Source organism: Phalaenopsis equestris, unplaced genomic scaffold (genome assembly GCF_001263595.1).
Source record: "Phalaenopsis equestris unplaced genomic scaffold, ASM126359v1 Scaffold001013, whole genome shotgun sequence".
In the NCBI taxonomy this organism is placed as follows: Eukaryota; Viridiplantae; Streptophyta; class Magnoliopsida; order Asparagales; family Orchidaceae; genus Phalaenopsis; species Phalaenopsis equestris.
This window is the reverse complement of record NW_018165452.1, coordinates 1,184,116-1,200,291: the sequence shown is the minus strand read 5'-3', so window position 1 is coordinate 1,200,291 and position 16,176 is coordinate 1,184,116.

Sequence of the window (16,176 nt, the reverse complement as noted above, 5' to 3'; positions counted from 1 at the left end):
TTTAAAATTAATCTCTTGTGGCTTTTCAAGTAAATTAATTAATTTGTATGAAATTTAGTATGCATGCAATTTGAGAAATTTTATTTTATTGTATCATATATAAAAATAAAATAAAATATACAAAAACATAAGTAGAGTCGTGATCCTCTAGCAATTTAAGCTATTTTTTTTTACTTTTAAATCATATTATCAATGAGCGAAAGAAGACATTTTCTTGAAAGAACACTGCTTTAAATGTGAAAAAATGAAATATCAATTTTTGTGCTTCAATGGATTTTAGCGTACCTCTGATAAGTTCTTCTTAATAATTAAACACCAGTACTTTTTGAATTGAACAGCTAATTCTTCGTCTTTAAGACACACTCACTCTCTCTCTCTCTCTCTCTCTGTATATTTGTATGTACATATATGTATATATGTATATATGTATGCATCAAACCTGCCAGAACAAATCTCAAAGCAATCAGAATGCCAAAATTGGTGGCCAGACAATCAAAGAGTTGGGCTTGAAGAGCATGAACCGAGTTAGCAATTCGACGACCAACCGCTCTATCAACTCGACGGATATGCAATGTCGGAAGATCTAATCGACAGATCTTACCTATGGTGCTAGCTACCTTAACTTCTTGCAAAGTCGTCTGATCACAATTAGTCAACCGACCAGCTTTACCTCGGCTGGAGTGATCGTCGTGCAACCGGTCACCTCGGACGACCGAGCTTAAATATGTCGACTAGCTGATAGTTGTCATATTCCATTCAAATTGTAACACAAATCTAGTATTAAATCAGAACATTAATTGCATTAAGAATGGTTTCCATAATCGTTCACTCTTTTCTGTAATTGTACAAACAAGTTCCAAAAAATAGGGGCAAATAAAGAATAAAGAAACATTTTCCCCCAAGTTCTTTACCTTGAATTCTCTAACTGCTCTACTCTCTCTCTCTCTCTTTCCCCTCTTATCGGCTCTAACTCTCGAGGCGTGTATTTCTGAAAGATAATTTAGGATTCAACACCCTAAAAGGTGGCACAGTGAGCTTGGACATGCCCCATATGAGAAGTTGAGTAAATTATGGAGAAGAAACCGCTCAGAGAGATATAACATTCATGGAATTGAATAGAGAGATGGTGTGTTGTGACATTCAAAAAGAGGTTCAGACACTGCGGGTGCAGATGGACTAGTTTAAATCCCTTCTAGAAGTAATGACTCAGAGGGGCTATCAACTGTTATTATTGGTAGGAGAGTTTTTGGGAAATCACTCCCAAAGTGTTTCTCGCACGAATTCGGCTGTGCCTACCGATTAGGCTAGCAATCGAACGACCCAAGAGCAGAAAAACTCTCAACTCGTGAACAATGCGACATCAATGGTGATCGTCAGGCACTGGGCGAATCAAGGAGTGATCCACCTAAAAATTACATGTTCAGTGTATACTTCATGATCATTTAATGTACATTTTTGCATGTTTTTGGATTCAGTTACATGGAATGGACAAATGAGGGAAAAAGGGATAAAAAATGAAGTATTTTGTATGGTGTCATAGCGCCACTTTGGCGCCATTGCGCCATCTATCAAGCAAATTGGGCACTATAGCGCCCCAGACTAGTGTTGTAGCACCAGTAACCATCTTTTTAAAAGATGCATTAAATTTGACCAAATTCTGAAGGGGTGCTGAAGCAACCCTTAGTTATTTTCAGAGATTTATTAAATGGGCAAATAGTTGCATGAAAAGAGAGACTTTTGGAGACTATTGGAGCCCATTTGGAGACTATTAGAGACTTAGAGAAGATTTAGAATAGGATTTTAGTGTGTGTTTAAGTGAGTATTGTGTGTTCGTGTTTGTGTGAGTAAGAGTTTGTGTAAATGTTTGGAGATTATTTGAAGGAGACTCCAGGATTTGAATGGGGAGAAGACTTAAGATATCTTGTATTTGTGTTTAAGTTTTTGAAGTTAAGACTTGGCTTTCTAAGAAAATTGTGATTGTATTTTAACCGATTCTTCATGGAATTTGCAAATTGGCCACTAATGAGTTAAAATTTATTGAGAAATATAGCGACCCAAAAGGGCTATGATTTAACCCAACTTATGAATGCCACACTTCACTTTGGAAAGAGTTGTCGCGATCACCCGAGGGGGAGTACAAATAGGTTGGGAGATAAATTTTGATGGGCGTAAAATTGATATTTTAAGGGGGACAAACTAGATTCTTTTATTAATTTAGTTTAAAGTTTGGATTGTAAATGAGGTTCAGGTAAAAAACCATGAAATTTATAATTAAATTGCATACTAACATGCATCCCAAAATACTACACATAAATCCTACTCATTGCAAAAATCCTACTCATTGTAAATCCTACTCATTGCAAAATAAAAGTAAAATGAAAACAATGGCATAATCTTCTCATGCCACTATTTCCAAACAAGAAGAAAGAATATCTACATAAAGTATTGAAAATATAAAGAAAAACTTCATTACATCAAAATAATACATTACATCAAAGCAAATCCACTAGATAAGTGTTTACAAAATCATAAAATAATGAAGAACACAATACTTATCTTTTTTTCCTTTGAATAAAAGATTAAGTTATCTCCCATAAAGTCTCTCGTTGATCCATGAAATGCTAGTACGATTCCTTACAGATTCTCTCAAAATCCCTTCTCCAGTTTCTTCAGAAAGATAGAAATCCACAATAATACTCCTATTCTAAGATCTCTAAGCATTCCTCTCATTTTTCCTAACATACACACCCACACACACACACACACACACTATGAGAGGCGTCACCCCCTCCTATTTTAAAGAGACACAAATTTCCTTCCTTTACCAAAAGACACATCTTTTCATTCCATGAGACAAATCTCTTCATCCAAGAGAAATATCTATTCATTCAAGAGTCTTTCTCAAGTGTTTAGATTCATGGAACCACTCCATTGGGCGTTTGATTCACTTAAAGCCTTCTAAAACATCTCAAAATAGTCAAAAACTGCCAAAAATCTATCCATAACCGTCTATGGCGCACCAGGCACCAGTTTCTAGCGCCTCTGCTGCCTATGCTCTAGATTTTGGTGCCTTTGGCATTAGTTCTAGTGCCTCTGGCTTCACCCTGCAGTAGCTCCATGGTTTCACTCTGTTTAAGTTTCCCCCCATTTTAGTTGCATTTCACTCCTAATAAATATACCTACAAGATAAGCATGAAAAAAACTTTTCTTTAAAATGTAATTTCATTCAAAAATATGTAACAAATGTAAAGGAGATTAAGCATAGAAATACATATCAAAATGTGTCAGGTCAGAATTTCCTTTCTTGCTTGTTTTTACTCTAAATTGCACCATTTTTGCTTTATTTTCACCAAAAGTCCATTTCGTGTACCTAAAGATAAAAATATGTAAAATACCTTCCTTTAAAGCGAAATATCATTAAAAATGTGCATAAGATGAGCACAAAATGTACTCTAAAATAGGTAATTTTTTGGTGCATCATTAGCCTACGGGCATTGATGTCTAAGTAAGCCAGTGTCTTTAAACTCATAATATTAATTGAAGCATCGGGGTCAATGAGCACCCTTGAAAGCATGATGTTGTCAATACTGACTGAAATATACAATGGACAATTGTCTTATGTCATGCCCAGTAATAAATTATTATAAAAAAATGTAACCTTGTTTTGTTTTTCCAATGAGTAAGCCACTTTTGAAAAAGTATTATCTAACTGCGTTAGACAAATTTTAGGATTCAAAAGGCTTTTACCAATGATTCGCTCATTTCTTTGGATAGAATGAGAACATCATAGATGAATATCTTTGCTGGTAACTTCCGCAAATGGGCTAAAATATTGTAATACACTTAATTGTAAGACTTATCAATATCATCATGTGTTAGTTTTTCTTGAACTAGGGGTACTACATCTTCTGATATAGCTATTTGTTTTTTTTCCTTGGGAGCAACCCTTTGAGGTAAAAGCCTTTCGCTCCGCAAATTGATTTTAATTGTTTCTACTTGTTCTTTTGCAGGATCTTTTGGGAGTACATCATCTGACTCCTTTGTCTCAGAGTCTGAAGATTCCAACTTTATGGAAAATATTGTCCCCTGCAAATCAATCATCATTATTTTCAAAATCAATGTCATTATCATAAATAGGGTCATTTTGATTGTCATCTCACCCATCAGGATTGGGTACGATCTGAGCATTGTTTATAGGATTGAAACCAGACTGGTTGTTTTTAGAAGCATTATCATCAAAAATAGATTAAATGTAACCAAAATTAAAAGTATTTGCATTAACTGTCCCTAGAGGGACGATTTTAAAGTCATAAAAATTTAATGGATTGAGGGATTTTATCCCCAGACCTGAGACAACTAGTCTAGAAAAAGAAGGGGAAATAGAAGAAGTAGAAGGTACAAAGAAAATAATAGCCACAATGTTACGATAGTTTTTAGTTTTTTTAGCTTCTTTTTCTTTTTTCTTTATTGGCAGTGGGAGCTTTGATGTCAGTTTTGAGGCTTGATTAGCTTTCATCTTGTTGAGAACCTTCTTTGCTTACTTGGTCCATGGTACATCCCATCCGTCTTTATCTTCGTAGTGATTGACAAGAATAATTTCACCTGCCAAGATTAAATTGATTGAACCATTTTTGAGCTCTTTTAAGTACTCTTTTAGGCTGACTATGTTCCCTGTTTTTAATTTATATTTTAACTAGACTTTGAAGTCATGACAATCTTCAATCCTGTGCCCGAGCATTCTGTGGTATGCGCAATAATTGGGTTAGTCCTTCATGTCAACTTTCCTTGACCATTTGGCTTCTGACAGCTTGAACATTGGTATCATCAATAAACTACAAAATATTATAGTGACAACTTCTCTCTTGAATGGATATTCTCTATTCATTTATTATGCCATTATTTCTTTTATGCCCTTTGTTTATTTGACTGCTAGAGCTACAATTAAAAAGACAGTTGTGGTTGCGGTGAATTAACGATTTGTCATTATTTTTTTTATTTCCGTTTCACCTGGATTAGTTGCTCACCCTTCTCTACATTTTAGACATTCCCTGACTTCTTTTCAAATGTCTTGACCTTTTTTAATTTTTCTCCCTCAGCTGTCTAGCAATTACGCAGTTATTCAATTCCTAGCCAAAAACTTAACCCGGTTTATTTAGGTGGTTAGTGTGTAAAATGGATATGTTATGGAATTTAGAATTAATTTGTGTTTTTCACACCAGGGGTTCCATGCAAGTATATGTATCGTTTCAAGAAACATAGGGCTTTCTTTAAAAACCTCAATATCGATCCAATATGATAGCGAGGTAAGAAATCACTTAGCGTCTGTTTGGCACAGCTGTTGATTATTTATAATCTGTTGATAAGCAGATTATTCTGATAATCTGATAATCTGATAATAATCTGCAGATTATCAGAATAATCTGGCTTGCTGTTTGGGGCAGCTTCTTTACAGTAGCTTATTGGTGGTTAAATGACATTCCTGCCCCTGTTTGATAAAACTGTTTGGGGCAGCTTATTTATAATAGCTTATTGATAGTACAGAAGCAAGTGCAGAAACATACAATCATCACAGATCAGTTTCAAAAGATGACATATAATTCTCACACTCTCATGAGTACAAGAAGAAATAAAAAAGTACAAAGACAAGTATAACTACAATGAGAAATATTAAAATATTTAATTTCAAACTCTGGGCACGCCTCTCCTCAGCAGCACTATCAACCTCGAAAAACACCGGATTCCCGTGACTGCTAGCAGTGTAATATGTGGGACTATCAGCCCACCAGAAGAAGCCACAACGAGCTGAAAAACCCTTGGCACAACTGTAGAACTGCCTCTGAAAGCTATGAGGTTGATGTGACGTGAGCAACGAAGATGGTAGTCCACAATAACACAAAATACATCTGTCTGTAATTGATATCCTAGAAGTCGTGTTAGTGTAACCTTGAAAAAAACAAAAGAACTAAATCTCAGCTCAAGATATTTTAAAAAAAACCAAAACTAAATGCATATGACAAAACTAAATGCATATGAATATCAACCTATAATCTTTTTAAAGAAAAACTTGGTAGATTAGCATCCACATATAACATCTGTGATAGACTCCCTTAAAGCAATCATATCAGCCAAACATTCACCATGATGATATCCAAATTCATTAGAGTTTATATCATCCTCAGGTAATGAATGTCCACCCAGAATTCCTGTAGGTTGCTCAAAAACATTTAGTTCATCATTGTCAGCCATACTGAAGCCTGTATCTGATCGTGAGGAATGTCTTTGGATGAAGTTATGTACTACCAATGTTGCAACCACAATGTGCATCTGTTTTTAGAAAGGATACAATGACATATCACGTATGATGACCCATTTCTTCTTCCAAACTCCAAATGTTCTTTCAATTACCCCGTGTAAAGATGAGTGGTGTTTATTAAACATTTCCTTTATGCCACGGACGGTGCCACTTACTCGCTCGAAATCAGGAAGATGGCATCTTGTGGTAGGATAGAGCTTCACGTATCCCTTTTGCATAGGATATCCGACATCAACTAGATAATATTTTCCTGGTACAAAAAACACTGTTAATAAAAAATAATTACCTGCACAGATATACAAATTGCTCAAGAAAAACTAACCTGATGCGAGATGAGGGAAACACTGTGATCTATTCCTAGTGGCAAAAAACAAAATCCGACTATCATGTGCATTCCCTTCCTAGCCTGTCATCACAAAAGTAAAACACATGTTGAAGTCGTATACAACCATGAAAGTATGACATGTAATAAAATAAAATCACTCATAGTTACCTTGAAATATTGCATTGTATCGAGGATCGTTGGGATCGTTGGCAATTTGTTCTGGAGTGCTAGCAAATGATGGATCCTCTGGTTTAATTATTTGAGCTGCTAAGCTAACAAGAGCATGTATGCCTTTAGAAAAGTATCAATTAATAGTTTCAGGCGAATGCTGAAATCTTTCCATAGCTCCTCTAATTGATTCATTTTGTGTCAGAATGTACAGTGTTATAGCCAACACCTCCCTACACGTCCCTACACGTTGTCCTAGAAGAACACTAGAAACCGTGGATTTAGACATAACTCATGCAGAAGATCCATAAAAATAGGTGCTGATATTCTGAAAATATTTCTGAACTTTATTAGATGGCCAGAAAGCATTTCACCAACCCATTTATCTCCAACAAAGCTGGATGTCATGCGGGGAATGCGAGCAGTGCTATTCCGGTAATAATCTAACAACAATATCGCAATGTCTGTAGCAAATGTCATTCTTCTATGACGATCACGCCGCAGATCCGTCCTAAATGATTTAAAATGTACACAATATGAGTGCATAATAAGAAATGTCTACAACACTACCAAACAATTAAACTTCAAATATAAATTGTTGACGTTCAAAACATATAATACGCAACTTATAAAAAAAGTTTCAACCACTAACATGTACATTTAAAAATAGAAGACCACATATGTAGAAGGTTCAAACATTTTAAAAAAAAAGTACATGATTAGAAGTTCCAAACATAAAAATAAAAAGCGACATAAGTAGAAGTTCATATTACTGCAGTCAATGCATATACAATCCATAAAAAAATTTTATTCATCGACCAAAACCCGCAACTATTCGAGATGCAATTCAGGCTCTAGCACCATAAATATTTTTATTCGAGTTGAATCCTCATTTTTTTCACACACTGTGCGTGAAATCGCCTGTTGTCACAACTTTAGGAATAGTACCCAAAAGCCTGAGACAGTCTAATATGTTAGCATCGGAGATTAGTGGAGCTACAAAAGCTTCAATTAAATGATCAAAGGAGGTGTTTACAAAATGTTCCTTCTCTTTATTTTTCTTAGCAATCCTGGGCCTCTTTATAACTGTAATGGACTCCCCCATATCCCTCTCGTTAATGCTAGACACTTCTTCATCGGGTGTCAATGGCTCAGGTGTGATTTCATATGGTATCCCTATAAAACCAGATTCACTAGGGTTGAATGCAAACTTTCCCGTTGCGACAACCCATTTAAACATTACGTTCAATATTTCTTCAAATTCTGGATGAATTCCTCACTGTTTATACTTCTTCGTTGACGGTACCGCCTGTGACATAGTATTTAGAGGAATAGTTAGGAAATTATAATTAAGGAAAAAAATTGGGAAGCTGACAATCTATGGATTAGTCAGAGAATTACCTCTAATTTTTTAGCCCACCATTCAGCTGGAGCATCAATTGTCCTTTTAATAGGATCCCAACCTAAATCGGTAGATCCACGTTTCCACTCCTTCCATATTTTCCACTCCTTCTTCAATTGGTCCCATTTATTTTTAAATTTAAGCCTAACGTAATCCCTGCCAGTAAATTATTTGAGTCTCTTAACAATGTTTTTCCACCTTTCCATATTAAAATACGTTGTTGGTATGTTCCTTAGTTCTATTTCTTTAATACACAGATCGCAAAAAATATTTGTTACTTCATTATCCCACATTGTGGATGAGCCCCCTTCAAGTGCTTTAGACATGATGAAACTATAGGCAACAAATGAGAACAAACACTTTTTAATTTTGAATATCAATAGAATTGCTTAAGAAATAATTGCACCAGCACATTCACTTTGCTCATAATTATGTATCTCAAGCCAAGAAAAACACAAGCCAACAAGGACAACAACCCAACAACAACAATTGTCTCGAAATAATCACATTGCCACCAATACAAACAACAGTCTACATATTAGCTAAAAAAATATAAATATATAAGGAGACAAATAAATTATGTGCTTCGGTCATTGACCTACATCCACATTAAGACATCAAAAATACTTTATTATGTAATTGTATAATGTTACATAACTATATATAATGTTACATAACTATAAATCATGTTACATAACTATAAATCTTAAGGGAGAACAATACAACTTCCAATTCTCCCTTCCATTAATTTCTTTGGTGAAAATAAAAGTTTCTCAACTAACAAATAAAAAATTGAACATGTTTTTCATTCTTTCTCTCTTTAATGAGATGGTACAACTTCATTATCTCATATATGTGCAAAGGCTTTAGGAATTCATATAAATTTTCGAGCATAAAACCATCCAACCAAGAAAAATCGAGAGGCAGTGGAGAACAGAGTTGGAGAACTAGAAGCAGAAACCATAATCCCAAAGTTCTCGGATATGCTAAAATGCCAAGATTTCGACCACCATTGATAACTAAAACAAAGTTCTCAAGTGTGTGCAGGGAACAGTGAATGAGAAATAAGCAAATGACCTAAAATAATTTCATTCGATTATACATTACAATGATCACAAGCAAGTCAAAAAAAAACTTGCACTACATTCCACTTATAGCATGATCTTTAGCAAATCAAAGAAAACCAACCTCTATTCCTGATGTGCAATAAATAATGTCATTTTGTATGTACTTAACTCCCAAAATTCTAATGAACCAAGTTCATACCTATGTTTCCTATAAACAGGAATTATAGCATGCCATTTTGTATGTTAAGCATCAGCACATAAACATAAACATATAGATACTAGCTCATACCTACGTTTCCTATTAATTGAAGCTCATAAACATCAGCACATAAACGTGAAAAACAGGAGGTAATACTAGCTCATAAAGCTTTGATGCTATACCCATTGCCCAATCCTATAAACAAGAATTAATTGCAGCCCGTAAACAAGAGATAAGAACATAGATTCCTCTCATAGATACTTCTAAAGCCTAGCAAAAATTGAAACAAAAAATTTGGGAGTTAGCTTTAAGGATACAGGAAAAATCAAGACCAAAATTCTGGAGCTATCAAAATGCATTCTCCACACTTTTCTTCACGCCTACCAAATATGGATTCCTCTCATAGAAAATTCTAAAGCCCAGCAAAAATTTGTTGTTAGCTTTAAAGAAACAGAAAAAATCAAAACCAAATTCCAAGAGAACTCAAAATGCATTCTGCACACATTTTTTCATGCCTAGCAAAATAATGAAAGGAAATCATGAAACCGTAAAGATCCTTTCAGCGACCTTTGAATTGAGAAGGAAGAAGATGAAAGCCCTTGCTCTTCCTTTAAGGAAGCAAAAAAAACAAAGAACAGTGAGGTTTGACCGTTCACGCCCAGCAAATAAGGTGAGGTAAAGCATACCTTACGAATCAGAAAGAGAAATCGAAAGGAACACGGTCTGATCTCCTCTAGGGTGTAGAAATTCGATCGTAGGAAATGAACCAGGGAGGGAGAGCGCGAGGGGTATCTAGAGCAGAGATGATAGCCGAACGCGGGACGCGGGTCTTGACCCGTGTTGAAGCCCTTAAGAAATCCAGCGAAGCGGAACGCAGTGCGATCATAATAATCCGGGCGAACGTTCACCCAAACACTCCGACGACGTTTTTAAAACGCCGCCGCACCTAAATAATCTGCCCCAAACGGGCCCTTAGTCTATTTCTAATCTAGTACTTTCAGGTCTTAGTTTTAGAATTTTTGAAAAGATTAATTTCCTAAATTCACTAATTTACTCTAAAATTATAGTGAACTAAATTAAATAAAAAAAATTAAGCTAAGGAGACTGGTTAAATTTTCCGAAGCTCTTATATAATTAAAATCCCATTCCTCTTGCAATGAGATCATATTAAGTGTAGGAATCAAATAATTAAAAGTTAAAAAATGTAGTTTGTGAAAAATAGAATCATACATTTTTCCTTACCCTCTCTCGAGTGCATAAAGAATATTGGATAATCTAAGGTAATGTTCCAAATTTTCTTAGGTAATGTTGGGAAGGTTCAAGCCTCTCAATTCCATATTACCCACTATGTCTTCTCTATAGGACTAACTGATCCTAAGGTTTCAAATTCTAGAGCAAATTGACAGAAATCTAGTATGTCACCCTAGAAACATCAGTTCTACACCCATCAAAACTTATCTTCCTCTCTATTGCATTAACCAATGGATTACCTTCTCACCCATAAAATTACTGTGATTCTAACTAGGTGAGGAACACATAGCCCTCGTGGGTCATTATGGGTTCACAACAAATTTTAACATACCAATTAATCAGATCGAATAAATAAATTAAGTACGAAGTAATGAATCATCAAAATTATGGGATACGAGAAATCTTAAACAAATCAAATCCTACACTTGATTAAATCTCATCACAAAAAGAAAAAGTAAAGAAAATTACTCACTAAGCTTGGAGAATATACTTAGATTCTTCAATGTAAATGACATTGAAATCACACAACTATACTGTAATAATTCAAAGTAAACACAAAAAGAGTCTAAATCCTATCTTTATAGAAAATTTCACGCCCTCCTTGCACAGCAAATAACAATGCCTTATACTTCTTATAAAGTTCCAAAAGTCATCAACACTCCAAAAGACACTTCACCTTTTCACACACACACACACACACACACACACGCGCCTCCTCCCTTCTTCTGCCCCCAAAATGGTCTTTTTGGGCGTCAAATGACTCTGTTTAATTCAAGCACAAAATAGCTTAAGAGTCACTTCAGGTGTCCTTTCAATATTTTTTAAATTCATTGCATTTTCTAGAAAAATGTCGTTTCTAGCATCTAGGCGCCAGAATATGGCACTAATCTGGCGCCTAGGTGTCAGGTCATTTTTTCCCTTTGCTTAAATTGCCTTCAAATTGCTCCACTTTTGCTCCATGTTCTCTAAAACTCCATCTCTTATACCTGAAACTAAAAACATGAGAAATACATTCCATTAAAGCGCAATATCACTAAAATTAGCATAAAATATATAAAAAAATTGCTGATTTTTAGGCCTATAAATTCCCCAAACTTAAACGTTACTTGTCCTCAAGTTACACTACAACTTTAAAAATATGTTGATTTGTGTTAGAGGGTTTCTTTAGGATGACCTAAAAATTTTTTCTAGAAATGTTATATCCAACTTAGAAGAATTCCCAATAAATTAGATGATATCTACGGTATCAGAATATTTAGTATTAAATTTAGGAATCATGATTTTGTTTTTAATTAAAAATTAATTGATTTTTTTTTTCAAACTTTGGATTCTTAGAAAAATATTAATTTCAAAGTTTATGAATTCTATTTTGAAAATAATTTTATTAATACTTTTTGAAATTAAGCTTAGGATTAATCCTAATTTTTCTTCCTTAGAAAGACAACTAATTATAAGCTTCTCCCAACATATTTTCTTTTTTACTTTTCTTTTCCTTTTCTTTTTCTTTTGTTTTTCTTTTGTTTTTCTTTTTTTTTCCTATTCTTTTAGGATATTTCTAATCCTTATTCTTGTATGTGAGGATTATTATATTTGGAAAGACTTTTAATGATTTTGAATTTCACTATCTTTTATCTAAAGTTAAAAACTTATTTTATATCCTTAACTTAAACTATAGTGTTAGAAAATGAATTTTTAATAGAGATAAAATTCTTTAAAAAGTATTATTCTAATAATCCTTAATTTTTCAAAAGTTTAAGTTTTCCTACTATAGATATTGAAATCATTTCCCTACTATTTTCCAATAAACAACTTAACTTTAGTTTCATCCTTTTTTACTAAAGTCTTTACTAAGATTTCCTATTGCATTCCTATAATTAAATATTTAGTAATCTTAAGATAATTCCACGTAACAAAAAATTATTTTTCAAATAAAGTTTATTTGTAGTTTCTTTTAGGACAAGTAAAGTTTAACTTTAAAATTTATTTTTCTTTCTCCCCCCAAACTTGAATTTTAAATATTTTACATTCAATTCCATTAAATGTAGCAGAAAGAAAAAGTAAAAGCTGATTCTACTAGCTACAACAACATCCTATCAAATTTATATACATGCATAACTAGGATAGAATTACTGCTGGAGAAAATAAATCTAGCCTAAAACAAGCTTGGAATAATATTAAACTAAAATGAGGTATACAAGTAGTACAGGTACCAAATATAATAGTAGACATCTATAATTTTCAGGTTTGCAAGTTAATAAAAAGAATTGCTATATAATATATAAGGCATGAATATAAATATAAGTCTGTCTAGCACAAACAATGCTAACATTCATTTCATAAAAGTAAAGATATAAGCATAGTTCACTACACGATCACAATATCACTCCCACAACACACATATATCAATCTAACTCAAATAAATAAAGACTAAGACACCTAAACATCAGAGTTCGACACATAAGCGAAAACATCTTCTCATTGACAATCACACCAACAAAGATAATCATGGGGTGCCTCCCACAAAGCTTTTCTTTAACATCGCTAGCCTGACAAAGGATCCCTCCCGGGTCAAAAATCCATTTAAGTAATCTTTGATCAATCTCCCAATCTTTTTCAAATCCTAGGATTCCTACTAAAATTTCGAATTTTAGTTTTTCTATCATCTTTTCTTTTTCAGATTAGTTTAGATTGGTGTTCTTCATGTTTCTCTTTAGATCCAATATTCTCTTAATGATTTTTGCAATTTACATATTAATATCATCCTATAACAAATGGATCTCTATATGTTAATTCAAGCTCTCCAAAATTTGGGATCAGATTCTCTCAAGATGATTCAAATTCTAGATAAAATTCTATTAGGTTACTCTTTTATCTCAAGTTATTTTTTAACTCTTCCCCTTTTGGCTGAGGAAATGGTGGAGGTGGTCTATCTATATTTATCTTAGTTGATGAAATAGGTTTTTCTAATTCCTTAAGAATTTTTTCCTTTAGTCTTTTAATCTCCTTTTTCTCTTTTCTCAACTCAACATTCTTTTGAACCATATCCTCTAATTCTTTTCCATTTCTTAGTTGAATTGCTTTATCTTGCCCATCGTTCTTCTCCTTAGGGTTTTTCTTAGGGTCACTGGGTAAAAACTTTGGAAGATGATTGTTAATTGAATTAACAATCAACTCCAGCTGGTTTTTTATATTCTTTATTGCAACCCTTTGACTTCCCAGCCGAATCTCCATTGAATAACAAACTCTTCTGACAATAACTCCTTCTCATTCTGTGAGTTGAAGTTAAATATTTGAGGAAAAGAAAGTTCAACTTTAAAATTGTCGTGATTATTCCAATTACATGTTTGATTAAATTGATTATCTCCACACAATTGGTTTCTTCATCCAAAATTGTTATTCTAGTTAAAGTTGGACTGATTCTCCCAACATGGATTGTAATAATCGGAATAAGAATTGTGTATCTCAGGGTTAGTTTCAAAATAGTTAGTCTCAATCAATTGTCCAAATGAATTATCCTTAATAGGGGGGTTGGGGATGGGAGGGGCATCCTTGAGGATAAATTTCTACATAATGATCTAACTTTCTCATAATATCTGCAGCCTAAAAATCTAAAATAGTCAGCATATCAATTTCATGATAATTCATTATACTCTTGGGGTTTAGTGCATTGAAGCTACTAGCATCATAATCGAAATCTGAATATTCATTATCTAGTTGACCTGCTATTTCAATAATAAATTCATGTAGTCTTCCTGATTCATAATCCTCCTAACAGTTCTCTCCAGTTATGATTTGTAAGGTTCAAGGTCTACAGCTCCTGAACTACACATAAAAATCTAAGGACTTAACTAATAGGACAGATATCCAGTACTTTAAGCACTCAAAAATATTTTTAGTAATTTGAATTTTCTTTAAACACACTAAATAATAACACTACAATTTCTAAATCTAAGTCTTACAGGTTCAACTAAAATTATCTAAAAGTTCATGTCGTAGTTTCCCCAGCAATGACGCCAAAAACTTGACTAGACCCGCAATTACACAGTAATTTAGTTTCCTGGCAAAAAACTTGGCCTAGTTTTTTTAGGCAGTTAGTGTGAAAAATGGATATGTTATAGAATTTAGAATTGATTTATATTTTGCAGACTAGGGGTTCTACGCAATTATACGTATCGTTTCAACTAATATAAGGCTTTCTTTAAATACCTCAGTATCGATCCCACAGGGAAGCGAGATAAGAAATCCCTTAGGCTAATTCAAATCTACTACTATCAGGTCTTAGTTTTGGAATTTTAAAACAGTTTGATTTTCTTAAATTCACTAATTTACTCTAGACTTAAAGTTAACAAAATTAAATTAAAAACGCTAATCTAGGGAGACTGGTTAAATTTTGGGAAGTTCTTCTATAATCAAAATCTTTTTCCCTTTACAATGAGATCTTAATTAGTGTAGGAATCAAATGTTTAAAAGTTAACAAATATAGTTTTGCGACAAATAGTAACATACCTATTCTTTACCCTCTCCCGAGTGTATAAAGAACATTGGTTAATCTAAAGTAAAGTTTTGAATTCTCTCAAGAAATGATGGGTAAGTTCTCGCCTTTCATTTCTAGATTACCCACTATGCCCTCTCTATATGACTAACCGGCTCTATGGTTCCAAACTCTAGACCAAATTGGTAGGAATCTAGTTTGTCACCCTAAAAACAAAAATTCTACGCCCACCAAAACTTATCTCCCTATTTATTTGCACTAACCCATTGATTACCTTCTCACCCATGAAATTAATGTGATTATTACTAGTTGAGGAACACATAGCCTTCTCGGGCCATTATGAATTCACAAAAAATTTTAGCATACCAATTGATCAGATCTAATATGTAGATTAAGTGTGAAGTAATGAATCATCACATGTATGGAGTACGAGAAATCTTATACAAATCAAATCCTACACATGATTAAATCTTATCACAATGAGAAAGAGTAAGGAAAACTACTCACTAAGCATGGAGAAAATACTTGGATTCTTCATTGCAAATGACATTGAAATCACACAACTATATTGCAATAATTTAAAGAAAATACAAAAAAACTCCAAGACCTATCTTTATAGAAGATTTCACGCCCTCTTTGCATAGTAAATAGCAATCCCTTACACTTCTTCCAAAGTCCCAAAAGTCACCAACACATAGAAAAACACTTAACCCTTTCACACACACACTCACACCTCCTCCCTTCTTCTACCCCCAAAAAGGCCCCTTTTGGGCGCCAAAAGACTCTCTTTAAATAATCCACAAAATCTCCCAAGATTCACTTTATGTGCCCCTTCAAAATTGTCCAAACCCATTGCACTTTCTAGAAGAAAACCATTTCTGATGCCTAAGCACCAGAATGTGGCGCCATGGTGCCATAAATGGGTCCTAGATGCCAGAATATGGTGCCAAGTTATTTTT